Here is a 21,073-nt window from a genome sequence, read left to right on the forward strand (position 1 = left end):
AAAGTGTATAAAGCCAAGTAGTGTTCAAGAAAGAAAGGCTTGAAATGTGTGTAAATTATTACCTTAATATCATCAAAGGTAGAACTATAATGAAGAGATATCATTTGTGAGCTGTAATTACATGCGGTATAGCATGAAATAAGAAACCACTTATACACACAGTGACAAAAAGTACAATGACAGTGCAACCAAAAAACAGTCGCAAATATCAAATTTATCACTTTCGCTTTCTGATTTAGCCCAAAGAAAATAAGTAGCATCTTAAAGGTGAAGTAATAGAAATGCCTTATTTTTATGTAATGTATATAGGCATAAAGTTATAGGAAGAAAATAATTGTATGGCAAATATTTGTGTAGTCTTGGACAGAAATAGGCCTTACTATGTTTAGAATTAAAACAAGGAAACACACAGGAAAAAAGTAGATTTAATTCATGATGTTTATAGATGCATTATTCATTTTATGAAATGAGAATTAGAAAATACAGTCAGTAATACAAGGATAGTAATTTTAAAGTGAATAAATTGCCATCTGTAGACAATCATAGAAAAATACTTGAGTGTAGGCTCATGGATGTCAAAAAACATAGATATATATGGTAAAACATAGATATATATGGGTAAACATATGATATATATGGGTAAAACATAGATATATATGGGTAAAAGACAGAAGAACACAGCTTCAAAATTTCTACGATTTCAACCTGGCTCAGGTGAGAGTGTGAGCTCCAAGTGTGTCAGATGGAGTCCAGGGTCCGAGTGTGATGGCTCCATCTCCTGCTTCAGATGACCTCTGGATTATCAGCTGGGCAGTGACAAGACTCGGTCATAAGTTCCAGTTTGATGGTCAAAATGAGAAAATTTACCTTTTGAAAAACATCTTAGATAAATATAAGAGACTGTAGTTACTCTGTCATACTGTATGGAAGTGCAGATATATTTAATTAAGATGTGGCTATATTCAATATTATATACATATATAAAATATAGATTATTCAATTTTTTCCTTAGGGAAATAATTTTTAATTCTCATTTATTAATCTTATATAGGCTGTTTTTCTCATTTTAGTGAACAGAAAATAATATATACAATTGTAAATCTGTAAGAAAGATGACACATTCTATGTACAATTACAGAATAAATAATTTATTATAAAATAAAGGGCTATAGCTCAGCAGCACAAGCGCCTGCCTGGCAAGTGTAAGATCCTGAGTTCAATTCCTGGTACCAAAAAAAAGAAAATAGAAAAGTAAAATCTCATGGATCATCTCAACACAACCTAGGACACAGTCACTGGACTCTACACACCCATTATTTGGGGCAAAATCCTGAGTGCATCATGGAGGCCGCAGCAACATGTATATCTACCAGCGTAAATTAACGTAGGCTCAAGGGGGAGCAATGCACCCAACACAACTGTTTCTGTTACTCATACTTCGACGTCTCTAAGAGGTCTGGGGTGATATGTTTTCACCCATCTCCAATTTGAAACAAAATACTCGACTATCTCACACTTAATGGAAACACAAAGAACCAAACTGAATGAATAACTGGAGCTCACCCTCTGTATTTTGCGCTGATGTGTTAGTCACTTCCTCCTCGCTGGGACACAGTCCCGGAACCTCTTGAGGACAGCGTTATTTTTGGCTCCTCACTGCAGTCCACGCTCAGCCGGCTTCAGGGCTGAGGAGGTGTGGCCCAGGCCACGGCAGCGCGAGCGTCCGCCTCAGGTGCTGAGAAGCAGAGATGAGGAGGAGGAGCAGGAGGAGGAGGAGGGAGCTGCAGCCACCTGGGTCCCTGCAGGCGACGGCCTCTTCTGACCGGATCCAGCCTCCTCCCAGCAATCAGCCCTGTTCCACATCCTCCTTCGGGGCACAGGAGGCTGCTGAGGAGCATGCCCATTCTCAACTGTTGCACCTGGTTAGTGGTCGGAAGGTATCCTGTCCATGTCGTTCTGTGGTCTAAGGATATTCATGGAATATTTAGTGTTCTGGAAACAAGTGACTAGGTTTAATGTTAAAATTGTTCCTCTTTATACAGTGATGTCATGCCAGGTTCTCTTTACCTACCCCGTTGAGTAGTTTAACAATTCATAAATGGTATGTTGAATGTGATCCACTCACTTCCCAGTGGTAAAGCTTCCCCTTTCTCTCTTCTGGCACATTAAATTGCATTCAGTGGGGATAATCCTTGCCTGCCTCAGGAAATGTTCAAGCACACCTCATTACTTCATTGCCAATTTTGCTGATAGTCAATCTCCTATCAACCCGTACATCAAGACTGTTTCAATTCATTAACAGAACTGTCCACTGTCCTGTAATTCACGACTTCAACCACATCTTTAATTAAGTTTCACCTCAGTGGAAATCCCCCAAGGAGGCCAAGCTTTCTGCTTTCCTCTCCCTCAAGATCTTTTCCACACTTACCACTGCAGCTGTCACCTCCTGCTCCACCGTCAGAGCTGGTGGAGGCAGAAAAAGTTAGGGGTTTCACAGCCCTTGTGATGATAGGTGGCAGGTGGGTAGAGCTCTAGCAAAGATAGAATGTCTTCCAGGTTCCTCTCTTACACCTAAAACCACCTGCACACAACGTAACGAACAAGCCTGGAAGACCGAGCACAGTCAAAGGGAAGAGGACCCCCAGTATCTCAGGAGATGAGGAATGGGGCAAAGATGAGTCTTCTGGGTTTTCCTATCCCTTCCCCTACCCTGGAAAGGAAATTGCAAAAGTTTCCAATTTAGAATCACCAACAGACATAAAGAGAAACCACTCCAGGAAAAGCCTGCTGACACCAAAGGATCAGGAGAGGGGAGGGCTGACTACATAGAAATGACCGTTGGCAAAACCCACTTGACTCCAATAGATGTCAGTGGAAACGTGGCGGTTCCTCAGATCTCCCCCAAGGTATCACAACCTCAGTGGAGGCGAGCACAGTGCTACCTTGGTCCACAAAAGCCAGAGGCAGCAGTCGCATCTCCCCTGTGCTGACGGCAGTAGGCAGCTTTCTCTGGTTCTCTGGCTGTCCTATCACAGCCACATCAGCCAGGCTTCGTGGCCACCTGAGCCTGAATCTCCTGCTCACAGAGGCAGACAGAGCTGCAAGAACCTGGTCGTGGTAGTTTGGCAGGTTCCAGCAGGGCTGAGTCTCTATCCTCACCTGGCAGAGATGAGTCTGAGCAAAGCTCTGGAAGCGGGCCCTGCTCATCCTTCAGCCTTGCCCCACCCTCGTGCCTGGAGGGACCCTGAGGGGCTCAGCCTCCACCGCAAACTCACAGCGCTGACCGGGACAGGGAGGCACAAAGGCCAGTCAGTATCCGGACCCTCACCCTGCTTCCCTGTGGTTTCGACTCAGGGTCAGCGCGGTCTCCACCTCCGTGGCATCTTGGAGGCCACATGCGGTGCCAGAAGCAACTGAGTGTGAATGAATATATTTAAATACAGATATACTCCCTGATGAGAAGTGAACGAAATAAAAAATGAGCATCGAAGGAAATATGGGAATATACAGATACATACACACTAAATGATTTTACCCTGAGCTACAAAACAGTCAAAGAGGTCGTGAGGGAAATTAGAAAACATTTCGAGAAAAAGATGGATCAGGGAAAATGAAAGATTCACTCAGATAAGGAACAGAGTAAATTTATCAGGGCAAATTCATAACGGCTAGAGCAGTATTAACAACGATGGAAGACAAAATATCAGTCACTTACAGCTCCCCCTTGAGACACTAAATGTTACAACAAATTAAGCGCACACATGCCAGTGAAAGAAATAGCAAGATTTAGAGTGAAAATTCATTCTCATTTCAAAAGCAATGAAACAAAGTGGAAATTAGCACAGGAAAGACTCCATCTTTGACAAGAGACAAAACTGCCAAAAGTTTAGCTAAATGGATGAAAAAATGAGAGAGAAAAACTGACTCAAGTGATTAAAATCACAAATGAAAGACTCTTTAACACCAGCCACTTAGAAAATATTTTTTAACATTATGGAAACACGACAAGGACAATTATACCCAAACAATTTAGATTGCTAAAAAATAAATTTCAAGAATGATAGAAACTGATAAAACTGACTCAAGGTAAAGCAGAAAATCTAAATAAATCTATAAGATGCCAGGGCTTTGGCTTGATAATTAAATATTTTGCCACAATAGAAAACAGAGACTCAGGGGCTGGGGATTTAGCTCAGTGGCACAGCGCCTGCCTGGCAAAAGCAGGGTCGTGAGTTCGATTCCTGGTACTGGAAGAAAAACAAAAACAAAAAAAAGAAAACAGAGATCCAAATGGTATGAATACTAAATTTGATGAAAGAGCTAAAGTCTAAATATTAATTATTTCCATCCTTTTCCAAACCAGAGCAAGGCATCCTGTAAAAACCACAGACCAATGTCTCTCCTGTATGTCTTAAACGTATACCTCTCTCTCAAATACAGCATTAACAAACTGAGTCAAATTAGATTAATAAGGGATCATACTCCATTAGCAAGTACAACTCATCTCAGGAATGCAAGGTTGGTTTAGTATGCAAAAGAATACTAATATACTTAATATAGAATGGAAATAGAACTAAACCTGAAATAGCACAGAACAGGGAACAGCAGAAAGAAGATGGAGGGAGAGGAGCAGGTACACACTCATCTCAGTCCAGAGGAGGACCTGCCCACAGCAGCTCCGTTCTTGTGGTGAAAACACTCAGCATGGAACCGTATTCAGAACGTGAGTGTTTCCCGTGGTGACTTTGCAAGGTGTCCTCTCAGAGCTGCTCAGTGTTTACTCAGGGTGCATCTGGTGACCTTGACCTTGACCGTGGCCCCTGACAGTTATCTCCTGTCCTTGCACCCTTGCTATGGCACACGTATGTGCACCCGTCTCTGTCTTATCACCCACAACTGCATGTGGTTCTGTTATTACCTCAGAAGGAAAATTTTAAAGTGGAACTTTATGCTGTCTATAAAATCTTGGAGGTGATTAAATATGATCGCAAGATTGTGTGCTTATCTTGACAAGAATTCCAATCAAGTGTTGAAATTGGAAGTTCACTAATGACATCTACTCAGCTTAGACTTCCTGTCTTTGACAAGTAAAATGAATTTTCGCCTCAACTTCCAGTAAAAAATCACCCCCCTTGAGATTATTTCCATGTGTTTGGTATTTTTAATCTATATTTAGAAGAATTTTAAGTAGCACAAAAGAAAAACAATTGTACAATGGGAAAAATACTGAACCACAGCAGACTGGTAGTTGGCAGGGCTGGGGGCAGGGTCATTGCACAAAGGGACCTCAGGAGAAATTTGGGGGACCGTAATTGCTCTGTATCTTTCCTGACTTGTTGACAAATCAGTGCATGTAAAACACTCAAAAAACTGTTGAGCAGAAATGTGACTACGTCTGCATGCAAATTGCAAAATTTTAAAAAAGGTTAGAAATAAATATAATGCAAACCAGAGACTAGGGAAATAAGGTCAAAAACATAAGCAGCTCCTAAATCTAGAATAACCATGTTTAACTCAGTTGAAGGGATTGTGGACAGGCACATGGAACAAAGCCAATGTTATTTTTCACTATAAGGCTGTCTGGCAGTAGTCAAGGTCAAAATGCTGTCATCTGTCACGAGAGTGCTCCAGTGTTTTCCATGATATAATGCACCAAATAACCCAATAAAGTTGTGTAGTACTTAATTCTGTGCAGCGGGCCGAAGGCCCTGTGATTATGGGTACGTGGGAAGCACTCTTTGTTATAAAGCAACAAAGAATTGGAAAATATCAATGACAGATCATAAGTTCTGGATTAAAAATTTGCTTCAGCCATGAATTTTATTCTGTGAAATTTAATTAAAACTTTGAGGAGATGCACTTCTGCCCTTGGAACTGAGTTGAATGGCTGTAAGTAATTGAGCGAAGATGCTTTCCTACAACCCTGGTTTTCCTCTTAGCGGCAATGAGACATGTCTTTCCTGCACACTTCCTTAGGCCGGAGTAACAGAACCGTCATGGGCACGAGGGCCATCCTGCTTCTGCCAGCACCACGCGCTCTCAGAGGAAGCCCCCTGCAAATGTCTCACAGATTGCAGGTGCTGCCTGCTTGCAGGCTTTGTCTGGTGGAAGATTTGGATGCCTGACCCAAAAACTGTAGTTGTCTTCACAGGAGAAATATTCTGCCATGAATTTACACTTCACCCCTTCAGGTGTGATTATCAGACCTTTTTGTGCAAGTGATGAGAAAGTCATCAAGATAAGGTCTTAAAACCAGTTTACTAACGTAAGTCTTGAGCTCCTGGTAAATATCTCCATCTTCTCTGCAGACAGTGTCAAGCAGAAAATAATCAGTTCACGTAACCAGGGGCAGGCGCGCGGCAGAGACCTGGCCCGCCACCCTTCCTGTGCCACCACCACAGACCTGCAGAAAAGATGAAGCAATTCACATGCTATGCAGTAACACTCCAGATTCCATGTTCCTCAGCTTCAGCATCAGGAAAGCAGACACTGACCCAGCTGGTGTCTAGACAGCTCCCATCGTGGTGAATTGCGTGCATCAACTTTATTGGGCTGTCGTGCCCAGCTACCTGTCAAGCACCGTTGTATTTCTCTGAAGATGCTTTGCTGGTGAAATTAACATTCAAACTGTCTTGAGCAAAGCAGATTACCCTGCACGATATGGGTCGACCTTAACCCATCACTGAAGGCCTATGTAGAACAAAGACTGACCAACCCTGCTGAAACAGAACTGCCAGGAGACTGATTTCGGACCTGGACTAAAATTAGTCCCTGCCTCCAGCCTTCAGAATTCTGATAATTTTGGATTTGGCAAATTCTTCTAGATTCAAATATACCAACCTTCCTTTTCTTTTTGTAGCTCTATCTGTCTCTCTGTTTCTATCTCTTTCTCTGTCTCTGTCTCTCTCTCAACCTCTCTCCCTGCCTGTCTTGTTCTTTCTCTCTCTCTTCATCCATTATGAAAATCTTCCAGTGTTTTCCATGACATAAAGTATCAAATGATCCAACAAAGTTCTTTGGTACATAATTAGGAGAAGCATATCTGAGGCCATGTGATTATGGGTAAATGAGGAATACTCTTTTATATACAACAAAGGATTGGAATATATAAAGGACAGATCACAAGTTCTGGGTTAACAATTTGCTCCTACAATAACCAAGAATATCATTCTGTCAAATTTAATTAAAGTTTTATCCTAGTGAATAGGATTAATTCTTTCCCCAATGTCTTTCTTATTGTTCAAAGGACCCAAGCAAGCACAGGGGAGCATTCTTCTATGCTCTAACCTTTGCCACTTTGCTGCCCGTGTTAACAACATTTGGGTATCTCCCTCTCAGAATTCTCCCAGGTCTCCTTCTAATACCTACACACACACACACACACACACACACACACACACACACATGCACGCACATACACACATGCAGAGAATTAATTTCCAGGATAGTTTTGCTTTTCCTGCCGAATCGGTGGCAGATCAGCACATCACTGACTGCTGGTGACTGCTGGTGACAATTTCTCTCGGGGGAAACTGTCCTGTAACTACTACTGTCCCACACTGACTGTACCATGGCAGGAGTCCTTTGCTCCCATCACTCCTGTCCTCTTTCCTGGTAGACAACTTCCTCTCCCTCTCCCTAGGTCCCATGGGAGGTTTCCAGCAGGGACCATACATATAAAGCAGGGCCTTGTAGGCATTCATGGACGCCCAGTTGTCTCTCCTCTCAGCTCCATGGACCTTGCATAAGAAATCTACTGGTCCCCAAGCATAGGTGCTTTATTTTCTATTGGGATTATTTAAAACTGACCTTTGACCTTGCCCAGAGGTCATTAAGAGTACTGCTCTTCTACTCTCCTCATCAAGGCAAATCTGTGGAGTGATCAGTTTTTATTGTTAACTGATTCCCCTCAAATGAAAACATACAGGTGTCCTCGAGGAGCCTGGTGATAACAACCCTGTAGACTTCCTAATCACGTTACGTTGGTCCCAGAGAAGAGTACTGTTCTCCAGTGGTGCAGAACGGATAGCGTATGTACACAAGTCTGTGCAAGCACAGATACACAACCCTGTATATTTACATAAAAAGAAGAAATTGGTGCCTCGCTTTATTTTAAGGAATGAACACAGTTCATCATGTATGCTACCAAATACCAAGCTCTCCAGGAGTATTTGATGTGACACCTCTGGTGCAAGCTGATTGGCTTTGGATCTGCCTGGGGCGTGGGTATAGCAGGCTTCCGGGTGTGTCAGGATGGGTGGCGGAGGTGTGGCGCTGGGCTCCAGGTCTTCCCCTTGTCCTCCCTGCCTGCGCTCTTCCCTGTGCTGTTTCCTGGTCACCACGAACTGAGCATCTTTCACTTGCAAGCCCTGTCTCGATGATGTTCCTGTCTTGGAGCCTGCTTATCATGGGCTGAATCCTTTTTAAAATGTGAGCTGAATCAAGCCTCTGTCCTTTAAACTGTGGGTGCTGCTATTGTCTCCAGCAACAGGAAAAGTTGCACTGAGTCCTCGGGACTAACAAGTGGAAGGACTGACAGTGAAACTCCTACCTGAAGATCTACAGATTCATTTCAGAAAGAACCAGTGTTTCAGCTAGAACCTAATGAAAGGAAAGAAAAACCCAATGTCCAATTCAAAATCAGGCAGATGGCAAGAATTCTCTCTTCCTGAAGAAGGGTCAGCTTTTTTTAATTTGATCTTTCAGCTCAAGGGATGAAGCCCACCTACCTTGGAGAGGGAAAACTTCTGTACGCAGCCTACCTATTTAAATTTTAATCTCATAACAATATCCTCATAGGTGCACCTAGAGTAATGCTAAGCAAACATCTAGGCACCCATGATCCAGCTAAACTGACATACGCAATGATCCATCTAATAGCCAGTGTGGTGGTGCATGCCTATCATCTGGGAGTCTGAGCTGGGAGAATCAGAAGTTCAAATCCAGCCTGGGCAACTTAGTGACTTAGTGAGACCCTGTCCAATATAGGAGAGAGAGATAGGAATGGAGCTCAGTGGGGATGAGTGGAGATAGTTCTGGATTTGCGCCCTAGCGCCCTAGTACCTAACACACACACACACACACACACACACACACACCAACCACATAAATAACTATCACAGACTATTAACATCCCACTACAATTTCAGATTGTGGATTTCTTCACTTATTTGAACATTATGTATTAAGTAACCAAGAGTCTGTTGAAAAGACAGTAGCAGCAAATCTCTTTGACATCTGTCTGATGATTCTGTGAGATTCTTCTCCAGCCTTTTTCATTTGTTCCCATTTCCTTGGCTTGGTATTCTCTTCCCAAGGTGGTCTGAGTTTTACCAAGGAAGTTTTACTAAGTTTTTACCAAGGAGATTTTGCAGCTCCTAAGAGTAGAGATCTAAAAGGACCTGGGATTTAGCTTGTTCCTTTCTCAGCCGCCCACCACAACCTTTAGCTGGCCACCTATCTGTGTGAGTATGAAAAGCCTGCTCTTCTCCCTACAGTGATTCCCCCATACTGGTTCAATTTATGCTTCAGATCCCTGGTGGGAACAGATTCAGATGGACATGTTGCCAGAACACCTACATTTGTGTAGCTTCTACCCCACGGCTGGGACAGCTGCAGCTCTCCTGTGAGCACATCCTCGGGATGTCCTGGAAGACGCTGTCCTGTGGGTGAGGAAGGAGCAGGGTGTTCACCTCAGGGAGCTCCCAAACAACATCCAACACCCGCCTCTCTCTGCTCGCTGACTAACGCCACTCTGTCTGGACAGACACTTATATTGTCTTCAGAATTGCTGTCATTAGTTAGACTTTTCCTACTAAATTAGCAGCACACTGAACTCCTATTTAAATGATTCCTTTTTAATTTTCCTAGGGTCCACTAAGACTATGAAGAGATATTATTAATTTGAAATTTTCCCTTTCTCTTAAAACATTTAATACGGTGGCAGCTGCTCTGCCTTTGGAACTGTGAGCGGATCTGCAGTTCACATGCTCAGGAGAACCCAGAAGCTCCGCTCTCTGACCGGCTGTGGAGAAATAAGATGCTCCCCGTAGACCAAAGAGCCTCCCACTCGAGACCACCCCTATGTCATCTCTCTGATCTCCTTGCTCACTGGGTTTTGCCTATGCAAATCAAATTTTAAAATGATGGCATTTATCTCACTTATGAGTATGGCTCTAGTTGCATCCATTTACCTATAAAAGCCTCTAGTTTAGCTTTTTTATAGCTGAGTAGTACTCTGTTGTATAAAAATACCACTTTTTTATCCGTTCCTCAGCTGGTGGGCATTTGTATTTTTTCCAAGATTTAGCTACAGTAAATTTAAACATCCTATTGTCTCCCCAGTGTAAGAACCTGAAAGAATAAATAAAACCAAAAATGTACAATAGATTCTATGAAAGAGAAAGAAATTGCCCAAAGGAAAGAACAGCAGGAATGAGGGAAAGGAGAAAAAGAAAGAAAGAAGAAAGGGGAAAAAAAAACATATATGGGTAGCTGGGATAATTTACTGCTGATGTCTAATGGTCTATTGAGGGGAACAGTTAATGCTTATTTTTTGATCAATTTTTCATACTTGTATCGGGTAGTCTGAACAATTAATTTGAAGAGAGCAATATGCAATATAACAGCCATTGGTGAAGCTCTGTATCATTTCTAGTGTTTTTTTTTCTTTCTTTAAATTCTCTTTAATGGTTTGATCAATCGTGCATTCTTACATCTGCTAATCTGAGCACCTTCATTGAAGATAGCAGTGTGTAGTGTAACAACCACTGTTAATTCCTATCATTTTGTTTTGAAACCCTGTAACATTTTTGTTGTTTTCACTTTGTTTTGTTTTTGTCTATGTTGTTGTTATGTTATGTTTTTTATTCTCTTTAAATAAAAAAAAGATGGCATTGCATTCACTGCCTTCTAAATGTCACAGGGTTCTCTGCCTTTCACTCCACCTGCTCAGACAGCTCTTCTCAGAAGGCTCTTGCTTTCCTAACATTGTGAGAAACAGCCCAGCATCCAGAATGATAAAAGCTACAAAGGGCACTCAGAATTATCCATTTCAGTTTGTTGCAGCCATGGGAAATGTCATCAATGGAATTCAATGTTTATTCTTAGATTTTGGACAATTAAGGAAATACTGTTGTGTTTTATAAAGTCATTCCCTATTGCATGACTTATTTGCTTGTGAATGCAAATAAGAAAATGAGTTTTTCCTCAAGTCTCATGTGTTGAGAGGTAGAGTTTTTGGAGTGTGATTGGGTCATGGGGGAGTAGTTATACTCATCAGTGGGTTAATCTACATGTGTGGTTAGGGCATGCTCGGTCACTGGGGGTAGGGATGCACCATACATCTGAAGGGAACTTCCTCTCTCTCCTCTCCCTCTTCACCTCTATTCCCCCCTCCATCTCCTCTTGCTTGCTTCTAGGCTGTCGTGGAAGAAGCATCTTTCCTCCACCATCTTCTTCCACCATGATCTTTCTGCCTCGGACCCAGTCAACTATGGACTGAACCTTCTGAAACTGTGACTCAGAGTAAACCACGCCCCATTTAAGATGGAAATGTTGGGTCCTTTGCCTCCAGAGGGAAAGTTGACCAATGGTCCCAGAGCTGGGCTTGGACTGTCAGATACGAGGGATCTCAGTTGTGTGGAAATGGAAAAGAATTGTCACATCTATGCATTAGGAAATTCACATGCTCAGAGAGATGACAAACTCCAATGAGTTTAAGGTGCCTCATACAAAGCATTATGAGTTTTAATAGCACATCTTTTTTCTCGTTGGGAGAAACTGAGAAAGATTGGTGGATCAGGAAGTTCTCATGCGTGGACCCCTAAATCAAGCCACAAAGATGTGAACTTCCCAGTGTGAATGGAGAAAGATCCATGGGCCCTGTAGTGCAGAGCATCAAAGAGAAGTGAGTGATATGCAGTGTCTCCTGTAGAAGTTGGTGCCAGGTTCCAGGGTGGCCTATTTTGTAAGTCAGAACAAACATACCGTCCACGAGTAACTGCTATAATAGCAGTGATACTTGAGCATTAAAATTTTAACAGACAATGTTGGATGTATTTTGGCAATAGCTTTCTTTTTAAATTAAGTATCATGTTTCCTTCTCCTGACTCCATATGATAAATTCATGCTAAGATTAATCTTCTAGGCCCTGTTTATAAATCACGTTAATACAATTTTCTTTGTAAAAATGTAGAATACCAAACATAAGACCATTCACTCCAATCATGATGCCCTGCTGGCCCAGTTCCTCTGGAAAGAGGCGATGTTACAGCAAACTTCAGCCCAGTCACAACCTTTTCAGCCACGGAGACTCCTCCGTCACTGAATGAGGACAATTCTTTTGTCTTCTGGAAATGGCAGCTGAGTAAACTATATCCTGTGCATCGATGGTGGCATGTCTATGTCTGAAGCTCAGCTCCTGGCCTATGTGCTCAATAAGTAAATCAAAATTACCCTTAATGAACATATTTGTCAAAAATAGAAGGTGGAGCAGCCGTCCCCAAACTTTGGGGCACCACGAACTGGTTTGGCAGAAGACAATTTTTCCATGGGCCAGGGGAGGGGGTGGTTTTGGGGATGATTCCAGAGCATTACATTTATTGTGTAATTTATTTTTATTATTATCACATCATGCATTTAATTTAATATCGTAATCTGAGGATGCAGGAACTTGCCAAAATTATTACTTGCACTATGCGGCTCTTCAAATAGTACTTTTCTTTTAGAAAATCAAATGCCTGAAGCCCCCAATAATAAAATGTAGGAAGAACTGCCCAATAAGAAAAAATAAGGAACAAAATAATATCAGCAGAAATAGGCACTTTAGTCTTTCTTCAGTTGTTTATAGAATCTCATTCTGAGTTTCCTCATAGGCAATCAAACATGAGGACACAATTTGACTTTTATTTTTCCGTTTTGTCTTTTTGCAGAAGTCAAGTCAGTGCCTCTGCAAAGACCGTGTCTTTAATAGCATCAAGTTAAAAGTGTACAGTTCAACTCAGAGTCTTAAAATAGGACCGTCTTGGATAATCTTGCTCTGTATGTCATGATGGCGCTGTGATCTTTAGTTTAGTTCTGAACTATGGCAGAATGATTCTTCAAAGCATATTTTCATTCATTTATCTTCCTCCTCTGGACACAAAACCTATCAAACCATAGGTAAACTTCTCTTGAGAGGCAAAGGGGGATTTTACAATAAATTATGGTTACCTTGTTTTCTCTTATTTTTGTCAATTAAAATGTCCAACTTTCTTAATGTCTCAATAGAATTTCTTTTGATTCTGGCCTTTGATCTGGGAAACTTGTGAACTGTATTGAGATTGCATATTTTATTGTAATGAAATGAGAATCATTCATTAAATAATCTGAAATAACTATTGGCTTTAAAAGAATTAAAGATGAGTCAAAACCATAAATTCACTGCTGTAGAGAAGCTAAAACTGTAATATTTTTGATTTTTCTTTTATTACCACTTCTAGAATGTTCTATTTTATTGTCAGTGCATAGTAGGCAAACTGGAATTCCAATATAAATAGTCTAAGTCATTTCCTCTTCCTAACTAGGAGATTTAATGGAGGACTCTCTACTTAATAACTTTGTGCTAAAAATATTAATAGTCAATTTCATTTACAAGTGACAACTAAATACAAGGATTTAGGGAGAAAACAGATGCAGAAATGAATTTTAATATGCCTATGAACTTTAGTGTATTTCCAATGAAAATCACACTCTGTCAATTAATGCAATATGGACTCCATTAAAAATTGTTAAATTAGATGTCCTTTTCAGTGTGATATGAAAGTTTTAATAAATAACAAGTTGAGGATATAACAAGTAACATAAATTGGACAAGAAACTTCCAATTTTTGCTTCTGTAATGGGCAACATGCTTTTCTGAGGAGCAGAGTCCAAGTTTGCACATGAGGTTGCACTGGGAGTTTACTGGAGAAAAACCTTTACTTCATGGTGACGAGCAGGTGGCCTGGAGATTGAAAGCCTGCGCTCCGGACACAGGCCGCTCCTGTCTCTGATCCATCGCCCTACAAGGGCTGTGAGCCCAGAGGTCAATGACTTCAGAGCTCTTTGTCTCCCAGAACCAAACTTAGAGACGTTTACTACAACAGTACACTGAAGCAAATGTGCTTCCCTCGAATTTTCATGTTAGCAAAAATGAAAGGGTAAATATTAACCCTCTAGTTGTGAAATATTAAAAATAAATCAAAATTAAAGGAACGGAAATGTGCCGTTAAAATTAATGTAAACAATAAAGAAAAAATCCACTAAAGGGGATCAATGAAATATTTAAGTGATCTCTTTTTTGAAAGTACAGTCAACTGACAAGTCTGTGGAAAACTTACCAAAAAAAAAAGGAAAAGGGAGAGAAACTAAACTAAGAAATTAGCACATAATATGCAATTTGAAAGGATTATATAAGCCAGTTGTGGTGGTACATACCTGTACTCCCAGCAATACAGGTGACTGAGGCAAGACTGCTGCAAGTTCAAACCAAACTTGGGCAACTTACTGACTCTTTGAGACTCTGTCTCAAAAAAAAAAAAAAAAAAAATCAAAAGAGCTTGGGATGCAGATCAGTGTGAAAGTCCTGGGTTCAATTCCCAGTAGCATACACAGAAAATGGGATGATTATAACTTCAAATAATATAAATGTTAAGGTAAATAAAGGATGCTATTAATAATGCTTGGTAGTGGATTTGAAAATTTAGAATAAATTCTTCAGTTTCTAGCAGTATGTTATTTAATAACAGAAAATTCGACAAAAATGTTGAATGTGCCAATAAGCATGTTTAAAATTAAGTGAAACACTTCTCAGAAAGGAGCTGCCAGCATCACAAAATTTTTTAGGTGTGTTCTATCAAACATTTTATGAAAATTGATTACTTATAAAATATTTGGAATACATCAGAAAATGCAAGTCATATGCTAAATATCAATACTCTAAATATCATGGGCATCATTTTTAAATACACAATTACAGGAAAAACCTTAAAAGACATATTATTAAATTAATTTCAGATTAGGTACAATACACATAACTATATGTTAGAATTTTTCCTTAGATTGTAAAACACAGAAAATGAGTATAGTACACTGTTAGAAAAATCACCTGAAATTAATGCTCAGCTTCTACATAAAAGCAAAATAATCAATGTACAATTTATATTCACGATTTAAACCCAGCAAAGTAGAGATAAAAGAGAATTGTGCTAACATGATAATGTCCATTTACACTGGAACCCACAGCAAGCGTACTATTAAGAATGAGTGTTGACACATCCCCCTTTACACCTCAAAATTAAGAGTACTAGTACTTTTGTCCTTTGGCTTATGCATTGTCTGGTCAGGAAGCAAAATAAGAAAAGCAGAAAGAAGAGAAAGAGGAAGGAAGGGGAGGGGAAGAACGGGAAGGAGAAAACAGTGCGAGGGCTGCAAAACAACAGTCAAACCGTAGTTACAAGTGGGGAAACTCCTCTCTTCGTGTAGAGCCCAAAGAGTCATTAGTGACTAACATGTTTATTGATTTCTTTATTTAAAAGAGAATCGTTAATAACTGACATAGCTGTAGATTTGTTTATTAATTAAAGTAATTATAGGGTAACTCATAATATGGAGGGTACAGTAAGCAAACTAAAAAAACAATCCCCATGAAGACCGCATTCCTTACATACCCAAGTAATCGTGGTATCTAAATCATTCGACTAGGCTGTTTTCTAGAGTACTGTAGAGTGTTTGGTAAATATGTTAGTCAAAAACCAAACATCACCTTCAACAGCAACAGCTGCAGAACAGTGTGATAGGATGAAGGGATCGTGAGTGCTTCACAGTGAGATTGGAATTTAAATAAGAAATATCTGCACGAATTGAACAAATGCATGAGCACATGTGCAAGGAAGAGTAAGAAGTCTGGAGTATGAATGTGCCAAACAGAAACCAGAACTCAAAAGGGCTGAGCTCCCCGCATTGGGAAGCACAAGAAGGACACACAGTGCCCAGCAAGCGGCAGAGCGGGGGGGACAGTCCCGGCAATGAGCAACAGGATCTGGGCCCCGCTGCCTTCTACATTGCTAGGAGCTCTGCACTCAGCCAGAACGTGATTGTGAGCCACAAACAAACTTGACCAGACGTACGACAAATCCTAACATTACATGCAGAAGCACATCCTGAGTGTGATGAGCAGGAGTCAGAGAGAAGACATGCTCAGAATGGGGGTGAGACATGCTGCCTGGGATGAGGTGGCGATAAATAGGGAGAGATTTTGAAACTAGAGTCCACAGAATTTCTTGATACATCAGATTTCTCTGTGAAAACAGCACCCGAATTAAGTATAACTTGAGATTAATTAGTAAAATAAGCAAGAGTGTAGTGAATTTGTTGATTTTGAAACCAATATTCCTTAGGCAATTGAAGTTTCATACAGTGAAAACAAGCATGAAATTAAATTTTACAACACTGAATTTAAAATAACACCCAAAAAGTACCTGCGCCTAAGTTTAAAGGTATTCAAGGTAGATCTTTTATGGAAAATATAGAGCAAAACTCCTGTAAATCAGTAAGAGACTCAAGCACAAGTGCCTGGGAGAGTTGATATTTGAAATGTAGAGTTTTCCATAATTAATTAATGTACTCAATGCAATTCCAATCAAAACCTGAAGATTCTTTGAGAGACTGAAAATTGCCAAACTGCTTCTAGTTGGAGAACTAAAAGTTAAAGGGGACCAATTTAGTCCTGAAAGAAAACCAAGGAGGGATGAAATTTTCCATCACAGTGATTACCAGAACGGCTTAGAAATTCGGTGCTCCAGAAGGATAAACCGGAAAGATCAACAAGCTGCGGGAACAAGAGCCTGAGATCCAAAGGGAGCAACGCAAACTCAAAAACTCTTTGCACTGCAAAGCTGGTGTTGCAAATTGGAAGAAAACAAGATCAAGAAATGATGTTACAGAAATTGGTTCTCAATATAAAAACTGAAAACGCATTTCAACACTTGCAATATACAAAATAGATCCACTGTGTAACTGGAACTTATAGGGAAAGAGAAGAGCTATGGTCCAGGATGAATGAATGGCTTGGACACTGCAGTGAAAGAGCATTATTAAGTGAGACTGAGACCATATAATTAATGAATTGAACTCCATAAAATGAAGTAACATTGCCCATTAAAAAATACCATAGTATAAATGAATACTCAAAATACAAACTAGAAAAATACCAGTGTAAAACAGAAATAAATAGTATCCAAAATATGTAAATAGCACTAAAAGGCATTAAGGACCAACATCCAACAGAAACAAGTGATCAGGATCTTTATTGAAAATAAAATCCAAAGGGTTTAGTAATCTTTAGGAAAATATTGATTAACCTACACTGAAGCCCTAGTTCATACCCATAAGACTTACAAAAGAATAAAACTGTACTATTATCAAATGATGGATATTCTGAACCCTATGCATAGCTGGTGAGAAGGTAAGAACTAATGGGAAGCATATCAGGCGTTTCTGCAAATCTCAGAGGTGTGTGTCTTGCCACGTAGAATATCCACACTCGGATGTATGACTTAGGGCAAGTTTCTCCACCTGGAATTGTTGATATTTTTTGCCTGGAGAATTCTTTTTTTTTTTTTTTGGTTTTTCTCTGGTACCGGGAACCGAACTCACGACCTTGCGCATGCCAGGCAGGCGCTTTTGCCGCTGAGCTAAATCCCCAGCCCCTGCCTGGAGAATTCTTTGTCAGGGCAATGGAGTGTGTGTGTGTGTGTGTGTGTGTGTGTGTGTGTGTTGCAGGAGATTCAGCAGTACTCCTCATCTCTGCTCACTAGATGTAACATTCTCCAGATGGGATAACCTACGATTTCTCCACACATTGCCAAGTACCAGGATAAACTCAGCACATTTCAGAACCAGTGTTCTAGAAAAATCTCAAAATATTTACCCAAACACAAGGGCAAAAGTGCTCCTAGACACAACATTACTTAGAATGCCCCAGACCGAGAAATAAATGCTTTTGTAGAATAAAAAAAGAAGTCATATTAAATTTATAAAGTTCAAAACTACAAATAAATAAGCTCTAGCTACATTTATTATGTTAGTGATTTCAGGAAGACAATATGAACTTAGGAAAATACAAGTAAGTCTCAGAATGGCTGGATCAGGATTCTGTCACCCTGACAAAACAACTGTGAGAAACAGCTTAAGAGGGGAGGTTTATTTTGGTTCACAGTTTCAGGGCTCAGTCCGTGGTTGGCTGAGTCCAAGGTGTTAACATCATGGTGGAGGAAAGATGCTCATGTCATCAACCAGCAGAGAATAAGAGAGAGAGGGAGTAGGGAGAGAGGGAGCCTGAGACAGAGGAGAGGAAGAGGGAGGAGAGGGAAGGGGCTGGGGAGGGGGAGAGAAGGAAGGAGGAAAGGGAGGAAGGTGAAGAGTAAAAGGAAGAAGAAAAGAAGGAGGCAAAAGAGAAGAAGAAAAAGAAGAGGGGGAGCAGGGGAAGAAGAGGAAGAATGGGGAAATGGAAGGAAAAGAAGGAGAAGAGGAAGCAGAAGAGACAGAAAAGAGTAAGAAGAAGAAAGCGTTCACGGAAAACAAGCTCTGTTCGTGAGGCCACACCTCCACAACGCACCTCTGTAACTAAGTCCCACCTTCGTTTCCAGCACTTCCCAAGGGTTCCATCAAACTGAGTCCCTCAGTGGATTAAGCATTCAAGGGGACAGATGTTCCACACAGGAACCTCAGAGGGACAAACCACAGCCCAGAGTATTTGGCTTTATTACTATTTAAAACAAAAGCTATTATGGCTTAGTATTTATAAACTATAAAACATACATGAGTAGAAAATGCCTTTGAAAATGAACGAATGTACAAATTACACAAGAAAAGAACTGTGCATAAAATTGAAGAAATTTTGACCAATATATCAGAAAGCTGTTTTCTTCTCAATGAGGAGCCAGAAGTAAGGTAGGAGTGAAACCTTGTGGATCCAGGGTGGAGACAGTGCAGTTGTACTAGGAGCTCTCCATGGGGTGCACCTTTGTTACCCTAGTGGGTATGCAGCAGTGAATGTCTGGAAACATTTTGGATTATCACAATGGGGGGGGGAGGTGCCACCGCTATCTGGTGAGAACAGACCAAGGATGCTGTTATTCACACGTAATGAAAATTTCCATATCAAGGCTGAGAAGATCTCCTATAATGAATCCGGTCATTATGAATATCAAAAGTATACCAATAAAATTAATTTAAGAAAAAGAAAGTCTCCTCTAGGCTTTACAGGATTTTCATATTGTGTTCACATGAATCAGATTTGCTAAAATATGGGATACAAAATCTATTAAAACAATTTGATGGCTTATTTTAAATATTACAGAAGTAATAAAATAATTTTGACATGAAAACCCTGGTGAAAAAACAGTTCTTAATTGCTTGACATTACATAATGTAGAACAGTAACTATATCATTTCATATTCCATTTGAAATTAATCCAATTAACTAGAAATTAACTACCTACTGGTGCTAACAAAGTGTATTCAGGCTAAAGAAATCATCTCATGAAAGTTAAAGTGCACTCTCATATCACACAGCAGCGGACCCTAGCCTCTTTGGCCCCAGGGTGGGGTTCCTGGAAGACAGTTTTTCTGTGAATGGGGTGAACATAGCTGTTATGGTTTTTGTCTGTGTGTCCCCCCAAAGCCTCCTGCGGCCCTGGGGCAGGCTATTAGAGTTTGAATATGGGTGTGAGAGCTGTACCCGCCCTGAAGTGGATAGTTCGCATATGTAAGGGAGAGGAAGAAGTGCTTGGGGCATTCCTCCCCCATTCAGCCCTGGTGGGTGCTTGCGGCTGCCGCCCTGAGATGCAGCCCTCTGCCACGTGCCACTCTGCCTTATAATCATGCCTAGTACGGATTGAAACCTCCACAAACTGTAAGCAAAATAAACCTTTCCTTCCTTAATTTTGGTCGTCAGATATTTTGTCCCAGCAACGAGAAAAAAGTAACCAAGACAATAGCCGAAGCTTCTCTCTCTAACCCACCCCTCAACTCCTACTGCAGGGCCTGATTCCTAACAAGCCAAGGACCAGCTCTGCTCCCTGGAGCAGGAGTTGAGGACCACTTTTATGCATTTAAAATCCATCAAGAGCTCTATTTACTTTTGAAAAGAAAGTGATCTACCTCTCCTAACAGAGATGGTTCCCGGCAGGCTGGCTTTTGGAAATATTCTCAGACCACAGATTGTAAAAGGGAAACATTGTAAGGGAAGCTGGAAAGCTCTACCTCTAGTAATATTTGGAGAATTGGAGGTAACCGAGGTCAGTGTGTCACCTCTAATTAACAGGGCTGGCCTGGTAAACTCCATGAAGAGGACAAGATGCCCACAGGACTGCAATGCGACACCCGCTCCGGCAGTGACAATAAGAGGGACAGCAGCTACTCTGCACTGAGAGCTTGCCGTGTAAGGCAGTGCGTTCACCGTGACCCCACGCCTTGATCCTCCACAGGCCAAGGAAGCAGGCTCATTCCCCATCATCAGTTTTGTGCAGTCACACAGAGGTGAAGTTGCTTGCACAGACTTCACACAGGTGGTGTCCTAGTAGATATGGGAAGTCTCCTCTCAGTGATCTCAGAAGTCGTATTTCTAACCTTAACTTGCCGTGCCTCCCTCACAGCTGTGATCTTTGAGCCCCCACCGTGGAGCTCTGCATCCTCCTGTGCACGGCGACCCTCCCTTGTCCCTTCCCACCCGAAGCCCACCTGAGCTAAAGCAGCAGGGTCCTGAGCTCACCTCCTGCGGGGCGTCTCCGCCTGTCTTGGGTTCTACTCAGTCACGCGTAGCTTCCACCGCTCACTTCTGAACCAAAGAGGAATTCTCTCTTGAAAATCTTTGAAGAACGAATCAACATTCTTACTTCCTTTGGAACTCAGAGGACTGTAGACAGTCATGAGCACTCATGGCGAGGTTTCCACCTCCGCGGGCTCCCTGCAGTCTCTGTGATCGCTCCCGACACCTGGTGATGGGTCCTGCAGCCGCCCAGGAGCCTTCCCTCTGTCTCCACTTTGCTGT

The 21,073-nt window shown here is 41.2% G+C and overlaps 1 long non-coding RNA gene across 1 annotated transcript; it reads right to left on the reverse strand.

Annotated features, from left to right (window-relative positions):
- Nucleotides 1–418: 418 nt before the first annotated feature.
- On the reverse strand, nt 419–20,849 carry LOC102024306. The gene is made up of 3 exons (XR_262869.1): nt 20,795–20,849; nt 1,564–1,963; nt 419–867 (listed from the first exon to the last, which is right to left on the reverse strand). It is a non-coding gene; the product is annotated as an uncharacterized LOC102024306 (long non-coding RNA).
- Nucleotides 20,850–21,073: the final 224 nt, after the last annotated feature.

Source organism: Chinchilla lanigera, unplaced genomic scaffold, assembly GCF_000276665.1.
Source record: "Chinchilla lanigera isolate Chin_1 unplaced genomic scaffold, ChiLan1.0 scaffold00055, whole genome shotgun sequence".
Lineage (NCBI taxonomy): Eukaryota > Metazoa > Chordata > Mammalia > Rodentia > Chinchillidae > Chinchilla > Chinchilla lanigera.